This window comes from Equus asinus, chromosome 2 (assembly GCF_041296235.1).
Source record: "Equus asinus isolate D_3611 breed Donkey chromosome 2, EquAss-T2T_v2, whole genome shotgun sequence".
NCBI lineage: Eukaryota > Metazoa > Chordata > Mammalia > Perissodactyla > Equidae > Equus > Equus asinus.
In genome coordinates, this window is record NC_091791.1 from 125,155,705 (window position 1) to 125,168,641 (window position 12,937).

General features: G+C 53.2%; 1 protein-coding gene across 4 annotated transcripts in view; it reads right to left on the bottom strand.

Moving 5' to 3' along the window:
* LINGO1 (leucine rich repeat and Ig domain containing 1) overlaps nt 1-12,937 on the bottom strand; it is a 211,764-nt gene that overhangs the window by 71,611 nt on the left and 127,216 nt on the right. For 3 of the 4 annotated variants that reach the window (XM_014841419.3, XM_070497559.1, XM_070497548.1), the window contains exon 4: nt 7,862-8,043. The exons of the other annotated variant lie outside the window; for it this stretch is intronic. The gene's annotated coding sequence lies outside the window, so the exon portion shown is untranslated. The remainder of the gene's footprint in view (nt 1-7,861; nt 8,044-12,937) is intronic. 4 annotated transcript variants of the gene reach the window in all.

The window sequence follows — 12,937 nt, forward strand, 5'->3', positions numbered from 1 at the left end:
ACTAACTTCTCTGAGTCTGGTTCCTTACCTGTAAAACATACTTCATGTGGTAGTAGAGATTACAGAGCATGTGCGAGTGTGTGTGTGCAAGTGTGTGTGGTGCCTTGTACAGTACTCAGCAGAGAACAGAAACTCCACAAAAAGTAGACACCTTCCCCCTAACCATGGAGTCGCAGCACAGATGTGCCATTCTCCAGAACTTCTAAGCACGTGCATGTGTGTGCATCTATGTGCTCAGATGTACAGTGTCCCTGCCAAGGTAAGCATTCCCTGCACCCGCGTGCATTTCCCTGCCTCGTCCTGTCCCAGCTCAGGGTGGTGGTGGGTGAGCCACGCAGTCCCCCAGCCAAACACCCAAGCAGCCTTCCAGGGCCCTTCCTCTTTCCCTCCTCACCCTCACATCCTATCTCCACGGGCAGCCAATTCCTGAGTATTTCTCAAACTCACCTTCTCCCCAGTTCTCCCCCCACCCACTCCACACAAAGGTCTCAGCGGCTTTCTGCCCCCTGGCTCACAGTCCCTGGTCCACCTGCCCTCCACACAGTGGCAATCAGCACGACCTTTCCCAGTCACAAACTGACCACATCCCCACTCCACTTAAAACCCTTCCAGGAAGCCTGGCCAAGCAAGACGTGCAACTCAGAAGCCCTGAGGAGAAGTATGACAGATTTGACGGAATAAAGATCTAAAGCTTCTCTGTGGCCAAAGGCACCATAAACAAACTTAAAAAGACAAAGAGACGACTAGGGAAAATATTTCCAACACACACAACAGACAAAAGTTTCAAAACTCCTAATATACTAAAAGCTCCTTTATATCAATAAGAAAAAGGCAAAAAGAAAAGAAAAATGGACAAAGGACATGAACAGCCAATTCACAGAGGACATACAAATGGTCAATAACCATGTGAAAAGATGCTCAGCCTCTCTGGGGAGAAAGAAAGTGAGTACTGAAACTACAGCGAGATGTTTGCCTGGATTGGCAAAAATTAAAAATTTGATAATGTTCAGTGCCGAAGATGGTGTGGGGAAATGGCCACCCACGGACACTGAGGGTGAGGGTATCAACTGGCCTGACCTTTTGAAGAGCAGTGTGGCAGTACCTATCAAAATTTAATAAGCACACCCTTCACCCTGGCTATTCCACATACAGAAATCTATCCTACAGACAGTCTTCCACGTGTTAGCAGGATATATACACAAGGATGTTCACTGAAGCATTATTTGCAAGAATGAAAAATTGAAGACAACCTAAATATCAATCAACCCAGAGCTAGTCACGTAAATTACCCTAGGTCCAAACAGTGGAATATTAGACAACAATTAAAAAGAACACTGCAGATCTGTCTGCTGTGACACTGACAGATGCCCACAGTACATGAGTAAAGGCAAAATGGAAGCTGTAGAGGATGTGCATAATATGATTCCATATCCTTTCTTAAAGAACAATATACAATAAGTATGTTGGTAAAGGCACAGAAAAGGTTCTAGAAGGAGGCACACAAGACCAACAATGGTGAGACCTCGGAAGAATGAGATTTAAGGGCAAAGAGGGAACTTTCCTACTTGACACACTTCTGTATTGTTTTGATTCTTTTGCATGAGCAAATATTGCTTTGATGGTAAATAAATAAATAAACATATGTGCATGCATATCTCCCTCACAGGCTGCAGGACAAAGTCCAAAACCCCTGGTGTGGCACCCAAGGTCCCTCAGGGTGCAGCCCTGTGCACCACCAGCCTGGGGTCTCCCCTCGTCCCCTTCTTACCTTAAGTCTAGACACACCCAGCTCCCTTGCACATCACCCAGTCTGCCTCTGAATCTTTGTCTATGCAGTTCCCTCTTTCTGGAATGTCCTCTCCTGCCTTCTGTGCCTCATCTTTCAAGTTGTTGCTCATGTGTCGCCACATTCTGGAAACTTTCCCTGAACACTCCCCCACACTCTACCGTCAGGCTCCCTCCCATATGGATGGTGACAGCCAACATTCAGGGAGTGTACATGCGTGTCTGTGTCCGGGGCTCTGCTACGTGCGTTACATTGTATTGACTGGTTTAATCCTCATAGCAACCCTAGGTAGGTTTGTCATCACCTCATTGAACAGATGAGGAAACTGAGGCACAGAGAGGTTAAATAACTTGCTCAAAGTCACACAGCCAGTAATCAGCAGGGCCAGTAAGTAGAGCCAGGCAGAGGGCCCACACAACCCTCTACCAGCCCTAGACTCCCCAGGTGTCTGTACCTGCTGGGCCCCAAGACTTACCTGTGAGTCCCAAGGGTGGGGTTTGCCTTGTTCCTGCCCCCAGAATATAGGCAGGTCAGGAGTGGGCACGAGGAGGTCTGCTGGGGCTAAAGTAAGTGGCTAACAGGCTGGGCTGGTCTCCTCAGGGGGCTGGGACCAGCGCTGTGAGGGACCAGCTGACCCAGAACCTCTAAGGAAAGGGATGGGTTTATGGAGGCACAGCCCCTCCCAAGGTGAGGGCCCAGGTACCTCCTGCACATCTACTGTCCACTAGGCCCTGGGGATAACCTGCCCTGGAAGCCAGGGGTGAGGAGACTACCCTGCCCTCCACATGGCTGCAAAGTCAGACACAAGGAGGCCAGGTGCCAAAGAGGGGGCCAGGAAGGAGCTGTAGGGTGGTGCTCAGAGGAAGGGGCCCAGCTTCTGATGGGGTGAGGGGTCTCCATGAAGGAAGCGGCATTTGGGCCCAGCCCAGAAAGACGAAGGGGATGTGGGCAGATGGAGCTGGGAGGGGACTCCAGGGGCTCGAACAGCTTGAGCAGGGCCTGGGGGTGGGGAAGTGTGGGGAGTGCTGGGGAAGAATCGCTGGTTTTGGCTGGAGCACAAGGCAAGGAGGGAAGCAGCAGTGGATGGGGAGCTGCTGGGGGCCCACGGAAAGACGGAGGGAGGCGAGCTGCTGGCAGCAAAGAGTGGGCAATCAGGGAGGGGGTGGCTTGGGAGGATCTGAGCTTGCCACCTCTGTACTCAGCTGTGTAACTCTGCCCTACTTCCCGACCTTGGTCCCCTCACCTGGAGAAAACCACTCAACCTCCCAGACTGTTGAGAAGATTAAATGAGAGCAAGTTATAGCACCTGGAACCCCGGGGAGGGAGACATCTGCAGGGCACAGTGCCCGAGGAGATGGGGTGGCTCCATGGGGGCATCTGCCTGGGTGGTGTGAACTTGTGTGTGCACAAGCCCCCCAAGGCCTCCCAGCCAAGGGAAAGTGTTCCAATTCAAGATAATGTGATTTCAGTCTCTTTACCATAAAGAGAGGTGACAGGCAGAGCCCCATGATCTTGAGCAGGACCCAGCCCCTCTCAGGGCCTCAATTTCCCCATGTGTGTGGTAGATGGCTGGCTGGCTGGTTTCTCTGGGTCTGGTTATTCCAAAAGGCCTGGGCCATGGAGGGAGGGAAATGGGGACAGGGAGTGGAAATCCAGGGAGGAGGGGTCCCGAGAGGGGAGAAGTGGGGATGAGGAAGCAGAAGACCCACCTTCCCGGGCGAGTCCCAAGCCCTGAGCCTGTGTCAGGGGCCTCGGCCTGATCCCCATCCCCTACGCAGCCAGGGCCTTCCTCACTTCCCCACTCCGAGGACCCCAGCTGTGGCCTGAAGCCCTGGATGCCAGTCTGGCCCAGGCTCAAGCCTCACCTCCGCCCCCATCAGTGTCCCCCGCCAGGTCGGGGAGGACGCGTCAGACGAAGAGGACCTGGCCTCCCAGGGCAAGTTCACACCCAGGAGCAGCAATGTGCAGCCTGGAGGCAGGCGAGAACTGGAAACATGCCACTCTGGCCACGTAGGCTGAGCAGCCTCTGGCAAGTCCCTGTTCATCTCTGTTTCCTCTTCTGTGAAAGTATAAAAATGCCTTCCTCATAACGTAATATTATCAGCCCAGCGCCAGCACACCATCAACCCTCCCCACAGGACTCACCAGGAGCTGAGGGTGGCCTTGGGGAGTCACAGCCAGTTACTGGGGAGAGAATCACTCACCCTAGACCCCCCAACCCCAACCCCCATGGGTACCATCCGCCCCACCTCAGCCTCCCCACTGGCTCCTGCCTCCAGCACCACCCCCCACCTGCTGCCAGGAACACTTCAAGTACAGATCCATGGCCCCCCAGCCCTCCCCCGTGTTAGCTCCATCACTCACTCGGTATATGTTTGCTTGTCACGTCCCCCACCAGCCCTGTGAGCAGGGCCTACGTCTGACTCATCTCAGTCATTCCAGAGACTAGTGTGGGGCCTGGCATAGGAGTTCTGTCCAAAGGCAGCAGAGCTGAAAGTGGGGATGGACAAGCAGGGCCACTCACAACTCCCACCCTCCCTCCCACCCCAGCACCTGTTTCTCTACTGGTATATCCACGACACTGCTGGGCTCAGTGTGGGCTAGGATCAAGGTTCAGTCATCCAGGATCAGGGCTCAGAGTTGAGGCTGGGTTCAGGGCTCAGTGTATGACTGGGATCAAGGTTTAGTCTGTCCAGGATCAGGGCTCAGTGTTGAGGCTGGGTTCAGGGCTCAGTGTATAACTGGGATCAAGTTTCAGTCTGTCTAGGATCAGGGCTCAGTGTGGGGCTGGGGTCAGGGCTCAGTGAAGGAGGTTTTCGGCCTCCCCAACATGAAGGGCTCAGGACCTTCCCCAGCCTTACCCACTGCTCTGAAAATAATTTTATCTTGCCCCTGGGGTGCCAGGGCCTGTCTTCTGGGTCCCCACCATGCCTACCCTCTCCCCTGGCAAGGCCAGTCCTATGCCCCAGTCCAGACAGCTATGCTGAGATTCCCATACTCCCTTTGCCCCAGCCACCACCTGACCCCCACAGAAGTGGCTCGAGGCAGGCAGTGCTTCCTTGCATCCTAACTGGGCTTCAGAAACACAGCAAGGTTGGCCAGACATCTGGCATGGGTGCATTCCCAAGCCAAGGAGAAGAAGTGGTTTGCGGGTTATCACAGATTTTTCACTTATCCACCCCACTGCCCCTATTCCATTAGCCAGATGATCCAGTGCCACTGGAGGTAAACCCAGGGCTGGCTGAGCAGGCGGGCGAAGGTGTCAGCTGGCCCGTGAGATGAGATGTGATACTCAAAAGACCTCCTCCTGTCACAATGCCCGAAATCCCTCCTCTGTGCTCCTTGCTTTAAGCCACCCTTGCTGGCTCTCCTCTGAAACCTTCATCTTGGGTCAGTTTTCAGCCATCTGAGTGCAGGGACTCTCGAATCCCTCGCCCCTGGGGACTCAGGTGTAGCCCAGGCTTGGCACTGGCAGGGCTTGGAAGTGAGAGCTGAATCAGAGACTGACCTGAGTGGGCACCAGAGCTGGGCTTACTTCTGAGGATAGCAGTGCCAGGGCAGAAGGCTGTCCCTGCCCCTGAGCCCCCACCCACCCAGCCCAGCCCCCCACTGTCTCTCCCTGCTACTCTAAAGCAGAGGGTCAAGTTGGTTTGCTGGCAAGACACATGGTTCTCATTTTAATTAATTAAAGAAAAATCTAATCACTGCATTAAACTTCTCATTACTCCACTTGAATACCCGTTAAGTAAATTTAATTACCAGAGGATTGGGTTTCCCAGCCTCTTTCATTAGCTTCTGATAAGATGGGGAGAGGGAGGGAAGAGCACGGGAAGCTGAACAATGCCGTTCCTGACACACAGAGGGCACAGTGGGCACTGTCCTGGGGCCACCACGGTGGGCTTTGGTGTCTCTCTGGGGACAGGCTCTGCCCTGGGCCTGGGGGAGACCCCCCCACACTGCCCTGAGGAAGGGGAAGGCCTAGAATCTGACTGCAGTCAGCACTGAATGCTTCATTTACAGCCACTCTTGGTTATTTATACCCCATCTCTTTCTAAAAGAGTTTGAGGCTGCAGAGACCAGCACAGGCTGAAAAATAAGAGAAGAAATCAGAATGAGGAAAAAATGGGAGAGAAGAAGATGAAGCCAGAGGCAAAGCTATTGAGTAATTGCATGCTGCAGCATCTGGAACACTTATCAGAAATGGCCACAAACCAGCTATGAGCTTCCCAGCAGCCAAGGCAAAGAGAGCAATACATTTTGGCACTGAAGCAGTAACCAATAGAGTATTTACGAGGAAATGTACACTGGTTCTTGGTCTTTCCATCTGTAAAAAGGGAGGAGCAGGAGGATGGACTAAAGGAGATAACCATTGGCTGGAGCACTCAGTAGAAGCTTCCTGGAGAAAGAGGAACCTAAACTGGGCCTTGAAAAAAAGGATGGGGTAGAGAGCAAGGAAGGGTATAATAGGTGGGGGAGCTGCATGGCTAAGGTTTAAGGGAGAGAAGAGGAACTACTAGAGGAGAAGAGTCAGGGGCAGAGGGAGGGCAAGAGGCCCAGGGTGGAAAAGCTTCCTCTAAAGGACAGGCTGAAGGTCCACCCCATCACCAGACCCCAGGCAGGGCAGCCCAGCTCCCCACGTGGAAGGAACTGGCACCGCTGGCTCGGGCAGGAGAGCAAAAGCCAGAGGAGGCAGCAGACCAGGGACTGCAGACTGGCCAGCCTGGGGACACAGGTTCCCGCCTCCCTGCAGGAAATGGTGCCAGCCCAGAGCCCCTCCACAGCCAGCATGCCCACCCACACCCCAGCTGCTTGGAGGGCAGGCTGCTTCAGTCCCTACTCCCCTTTCCTCCAGAGAATCCCCCTCTGCAAATGGGGGCCACCTCGCCTGAGCAGTACAGGCACCCAGAAGTAGCCCACAGTCCATGACTGATTGCTACAGGGGTGCAAAAGCCCAGCCCCTTTGTCTGGGGGTGATTCTGTGGTATGAGCTGTACTCCAGAGCTCCCTGGACCAGCCCACAGCTAGACCTTACCTGAGACCACAGCCTCATGGGGCTTCCATTCCCATCCCAGTCTCTGTCTTCCTCCCTTCTCCCAAGAGTCAACCCTCAAAAAATCTCATGTACACAAATCCTTGTCTCAGGCTCTGCTTCTAGGGATCCTGACTGATGAGGCTCCCTCCTTAGCTCCTCCCATGTTTGAAGAAAGCAGGGGTTTCCCAAACTCCCTGGGAGGGAAGGGGCAGAGGACACGGTTTACTGAGCACCTGCTGGATGTCAGTGCTTTCTATCCATCAGTCCAGGCAGCTCCACGGCACCCCTGCCAGGAGACCTTCATCATCAGGCGAGGAAGCTGAGGCTCAGAGAGGAACAGGGATTTGCCCAAGGACACATAGCATGTCCATATCCATCTAGGAATGGCCTCAGCGCTGTCCTACCTGGGCAGATGCTGTCTATAACGATCATTTGTTATTTGCCTCCTCCAGTTGAGAGTATCTCTTTCCTGCCAGTAGAACCCCAAACTTCCTTTGGGGAAACACCCTCCCCTCATTCCTGGTCACATGGTTGGGGAAAGATGGCCCCTGGCCCCCAGTCCATCTATGTTTCCAAGCCCTGTAGATACAGTTAAATGATCAAGATGATCCAAATCCTGCAATAGGGCATAAGAGATCAACTCCAGGGCTTTTGTTTGTTCTATAGGGAAAGCAGATTTTTGCCTCCAACCCCGACTCCAGATTCAAACCTAGAAAGATGTTGCCCTATAAACTGTTGGCAAACATCTTGTAACCATATCATGTGAAATGCCACTTGGAGTGGAACCATCACCAAGGAAGAAGAGCAGAGGAATACAGACAGAAACCAGGTCCTGGTCACATTGAACTACTGGATCAAACCCTGCCTGAAGCCCATACAAATGCTGGCACTGCAGTTACATGAGCTGATCATTTCATGTTATTGAAATAGGTTTTTTACTACTTGCAACCAAAGATAGTATTCAGAAACACTTCCTGTTCTAGGGACCGAGAAGGCTTAGATCCCCAGAGCCAGGGAGTGTGCAGCCTACAGATGCCACCTACCGTGACTGCTACTGTGCCCCGTTGAGTCCTGAAGCTTGAGGAGTCCCCTCAGCCCAGACTGGGGTGAGGAACAGGCTTGGGAGCTGGTCCAGGGGCTGGACAGGGCCAGAGCCCTGGAGATGCGGACGGGAGGCTGTGTGGCCCCAAAGACTCAAGGCAGCCAGCACATGGGCATGGGATCCCTACAAAACAAGAGAAGCAAGAGTGAGCAGTATGGTTCATTTGGGGAACAGAGGGGCATTTGGACACAGAGGGCAGGGCAGACAGTGGCCACAACTTGGCAAAGGTGAGACCAAAGTCAGCTAAGTTTGTTTTCACTCCCTCACACCTTGCATCTTACTTCCCTCATTTACTGCCCCTCCCCCCAAGCACCTCCCTCTCACCCTGGAGTACCTCTAGGCTGCAGGAAAGCACCTGCAGGAGGCACTCCCTCTGAAGTGAATGGCGGGCTGGGGGCAGGTGTGGCCGGGGTCCACGTGCTGTGGCCAGCATGTGTATTTGGTATGGGGGAGGGGAGGGGGCTGGCTTCCCCCTCAGTGCTGAGGACTCATTTTTCACAGTTCCTCTTCCAGTGAGGACCCAGAACTGGGCCAAGGGCCTGAGGCAGCCACAGCAGGACAACCACAAGCTGAGTGAGGCAGCCGTGTTCTCTGGCCTCCAGTCCAGCCTTCTAACAGAATCCTGGGGAGGACAGTGCCTAACTCAGGAAGGAGTGGGGTGTTCCAGGGCTGGCAGAGAGCAGGGTAGGCCCTCCAGTGCCCTCTGTCTGAGGACTCAGGGGACAACCTACTCCACCTTCACGCCAGCCTCCTCAGGCATGGCCTGGCTGGGGGCCACCCCTCGTGGGCCCACACTCACCCCCAGCCTCTCTCTGAGGCCAAGTTGGGCCTTTGGGGGGAGAAACAGGTGTGGATATTTCAGACTCAGGACACTTCCAGAGGTCCTGGCCTTGGAAAGTCAGTAGGCCTCTTCAGCCCCTTAATGAGTCCTCTGCGCCAAGGGCTGCTGGCATCGTTCCTGGCTCCATAAAAAGGCAGGATGACAGAGGTCCCGAATCACAGCACGTTAGGGCTGACTGGATCTCGAGAAATGTTTCTAGCCCAGGAGAGCTTTCGGCAATGATGGAAACATTCTATACCCATGCCACCCAATATGGCAGGCACTAGCCACATTTAAATCGACATAGGCACATGTGGCTAGTGGCTACCATAGTGGACAGCACAGTTGTGGATAAACCTTTGTCCAGGCCCTGGCCGCAATACGTGGAGAAAACTGGGGTCCAGAGAGGGAAAGGGATTTGCCCAAGGTCACACAGTGAGAGTGGCACAGGCAAAACCAGAACCTAGTTCCTTTGACTCCTTGTCCCAGCTCTCCACAGCACCCACTGTCCCTCCCACACTGGCCTTACGACTGCCCATCGTGCTCAGTACTGTTGCACTAGATGCTCTGCTTTTCCCATCATGCTCACCACTGTCACACTGTCTCAGTGCCCTCCCCGCGATGCTGCCACTCCTGGGACCGGGTACCAGGCCTTTGAAGGTAGCTACTTCTCCCAGCCACTGCTGCTGGCACAGCCCTCAGCCCTCCAGCAAAGCAGCCTCAATGAATGTCCCTGAGGTTGCCTGGGAAATTCATCCATCAGAGGGGAAGTGCTCCAGGCACAGAGCTGTTCACTGCAGGGTTATTTATAACAGCAAAGTGCTGGAAGCTGCCTAAATATCCCATAATAGAGATGATAAAGGGCATCGAGACACCTCTGCTCAATGGAATATTACACAGCCATTAAAAATGATAAACACAGGACTGGTAGCAACATGGAGCAATGCTTGCCTAACAATATTGAGGGAGAAAATTGGGAAGATGGATGAAGGTGGGGGCCAACTGGAGCAGTGTGCACAGCTCCACGCTCACTGAGCCCACTCACCTCCATCACCCCTGACACACAGTGCAGCATCGCAGGGTCCAGATTGCATAGACCTTCTCCAGGTGGAGATGCTGAGGCTGAAGAAGCCACACACACACACACACACACACGCACCCAGTTACATGTGGAGTAAGGGCAGAGTTGGGGCTCAAACTCTGATTTCTGACTCTCAGGACAGAGTTCCATAGCTGCCTCTTTGGGCATTATGGGTGCCCTTCTTTTGTATTTATTTACTTCTCTTATTTAACAAAAACATGCTCAGTGCCAGGCATCTTCACAAAGGCTTTATAAATGTTGACTCAAGTAATCTGCACAACTGTAAGAGGGAGCAATTATTACACACTTATTTTTTGGATGAGGAAACTGAGGCACAGAGAGATTAAGTAATTTGCCCAAGGTCAAGGGCCTCTTCCACTTTCCACACATTCTGCAAGCTTCCGGTACCGTCTTCACAGGAAAGGGCACTCGGGCAGGGAGGGGACAGTTGTTGCCTGGGGGTGGTGCAAACACAGGTGTGCACGCGTATGTGTGTATGTTTTCTCTTTTTAATTTCATGAAAATTCTTTTTGTAGAAATTAAAAGAAAAAAGTTCAAGAAATAAAATAAATGTGTCAACATTTTTTAAAAAGCAAGCGCATACACAAAAATGAAAACGTGTCAGATTGAAGCTATGTATGCATTCAAGAGACCTCAGCTGTGAACGTAATTTACCTCCCGGCAGCAAAGCTCACACCTCCAGCCTTTCCTGCCCATTCCCCGCCCCTGGACCACTCGCTCCCACCTGGGAGAGATCCTTGCCTCCTGGGGCAGCGGGAAGCAGCCCTGCATGGAGGTGGACCTCCATAAACACCACCCAGCCTCCCAGCACAGCGCAGCAGGCCAGAAGGCAGGCCAAGGAGGCCCTGCCACCTGCGGCGCTCCTGCCAGGGGCCAGGGCTGACCTCGAGAGGCCACAGCACCCAGGCCTCTGCCTTCAGCCCCAGGTAGCCCCGTTCCACAGGTAGAGAGAGTAACCGAGGCCCAAGAGATAAAAGGCCAGAAGTCACACTGCTGCTGAACAGGGAAACATGCGTGTGCACATGTGTATGGCCCACATGTACACGTTTGTGTCTCCCATGCACGCAGTGCTTCAGGCCCAGGCACCTCCAAGCCTCTCATTAGCAGAGCAGATGATTCCCAGTTTACATACGCGCACACACACACACACAATTGTCACATTATTGACTGCTACTATAGCCACAATTGCAAAATCTACTCTTTCTCCTTTACATGTTTCTGCGTTATTTTTCATTCATTCACCAAATACTTATTGGGCACTTGCTAGATGCTGGTGTATTATAGTTACTGGGGACTCAGTGGGTACAAGACACACAAGTTTGTGCCCTCCTGTGGACAGGGGTACAGACGATAAGCAAATAAACAAACAAGATAATTCCCAAGAGTGACCAGGACAATTAATCAAACCTGGTAACGTGAGAGAGCATCCCCGGGTGGGGCCAGGGGTTACTGCAGCTGGAGGATCAGGGAAGAGGTCACGTCTGAATTTATGCCGGTATGATAAGAAATCAACCCGGCCTGGAGCAGGAGTTGTAGGGCCCAGAGCAGAGGCAGGAGGGACCCTGGTGTTTCTGCAGAGCAGCAGGTAGGCCAGGTGCTGGGCCAAGGTGGGCCGAGGTGGGGCAACTGCCAGGAGTGAGGCAGAGGGAGGCTGGGCCCTCAGAGCCAGGCAAGGGCTTCAGACTTCATCCCAATGAATACAAATGAGAAGCCGCTGAAGGGCTCTAACCAGGGAAGGGCTGCAACGTTTTCTTCACTGTGAAAAGTTCCGCCAGAGCTGCTGAGCGGACACAGGATGGAAGGGGAGCAGGCACAGGAGCAGGGGACCAATTGCCCAAGAGAAAGAGACGAGGCTCAGGCCACGGTGAGGGAAGGACTAGACAGATTCAGGATCTACACTGCAGCGGAACCAGTTCCTCAGCAGTTGGCTGATGAGCTGGATCTGAGGGGGTAAGGTAAGAAAAGGATCAAGGATGACTCGTAGATCTTCTCCACAGACACGTACTGCTTTACACACAGGCCTTCCCAACCAAAAATATCTGTTAAAAATAACACAGCAGATGAGCCACCCATGGAGACCTTTGGGTCTCACATCCCTCCGGGGTACATCTTTCTCCCCGGAGCCTCCACTCTGTCCCCTGGTCCTGTGTGTGGCATGTAGGGAGGGACAGGGAGATTGGGCACTACCCTCAGGCTGACAGGAGACAAGATTGTCCAAAAAGGACAGGACAGGGTGAGAGAGGGTGCAGAGGGGCTGGTGCAGAGCAGACCCCCAGAACACTCTTGTTGAAGAACGTGCTGGCTGAACCTGTGAGAAGTTGTAGGAGGGGACGCGGGCATGGGGCACAGCATCTGGGAAAAGCAAGAGTTTGAGGGTAGGACCATCCTGGTGTGAGTCTTGGCTCTGCCCTTGTAGCTGTGGGGCCCTGGGTAAGTTACTCCACTTTCCATGGCTCAGCTCCCTCATCTTCCAAGTGGTACCACAATCCTCCCACATAAAGTTGTGATAAAGATTCAGAGAAATGATGTATGTCAAGAGCTGGCATTTATACATATTAGCATCCCTCCCCCTTTGTCTTAAAAAAGGGACTAAAACAGCCAATTTGTGCTTACACTGGTAAGTTTCACATCCATTCAAATAGAAATTCCATAAGTGCTGCACAGAGCACCAGGAAGACAATAGCAAGCTTGAGGAGTTCACTACCAGAGAGTCTTGTAGAAGAACTGCGTGTCCTCTCCTGGCTGCTCGAAAGGGTGAGGTGCTCTCCTGCTGGCCATGAGCCAGGCCCTCGTGACATCCTTGTGGACAAGACAGAAAACTATGGCCAGGTTTCCCAGGGGTTAGCTAAATAACCACGTCTAAGAATGTGGCAGAGTGGGTCAGACTGGCCCCCAGGGTGGATTCTCACTGGCATCGGCAGGGCTGGTCCTTGGCCCTGCCTGGAACCACTTTTTTGGCAGAGACCAGGATGGAGACTTGAAGGTAGGTCCAGCCTGGGAGGGGTCAATCAGGAAGGCAGGTCCCCTGTTCAAAGCCTTCCACTTGCCCTGGGAATAGGCCAAAGTGGACAAGAGGGAGTTACTAGAATCTGGGT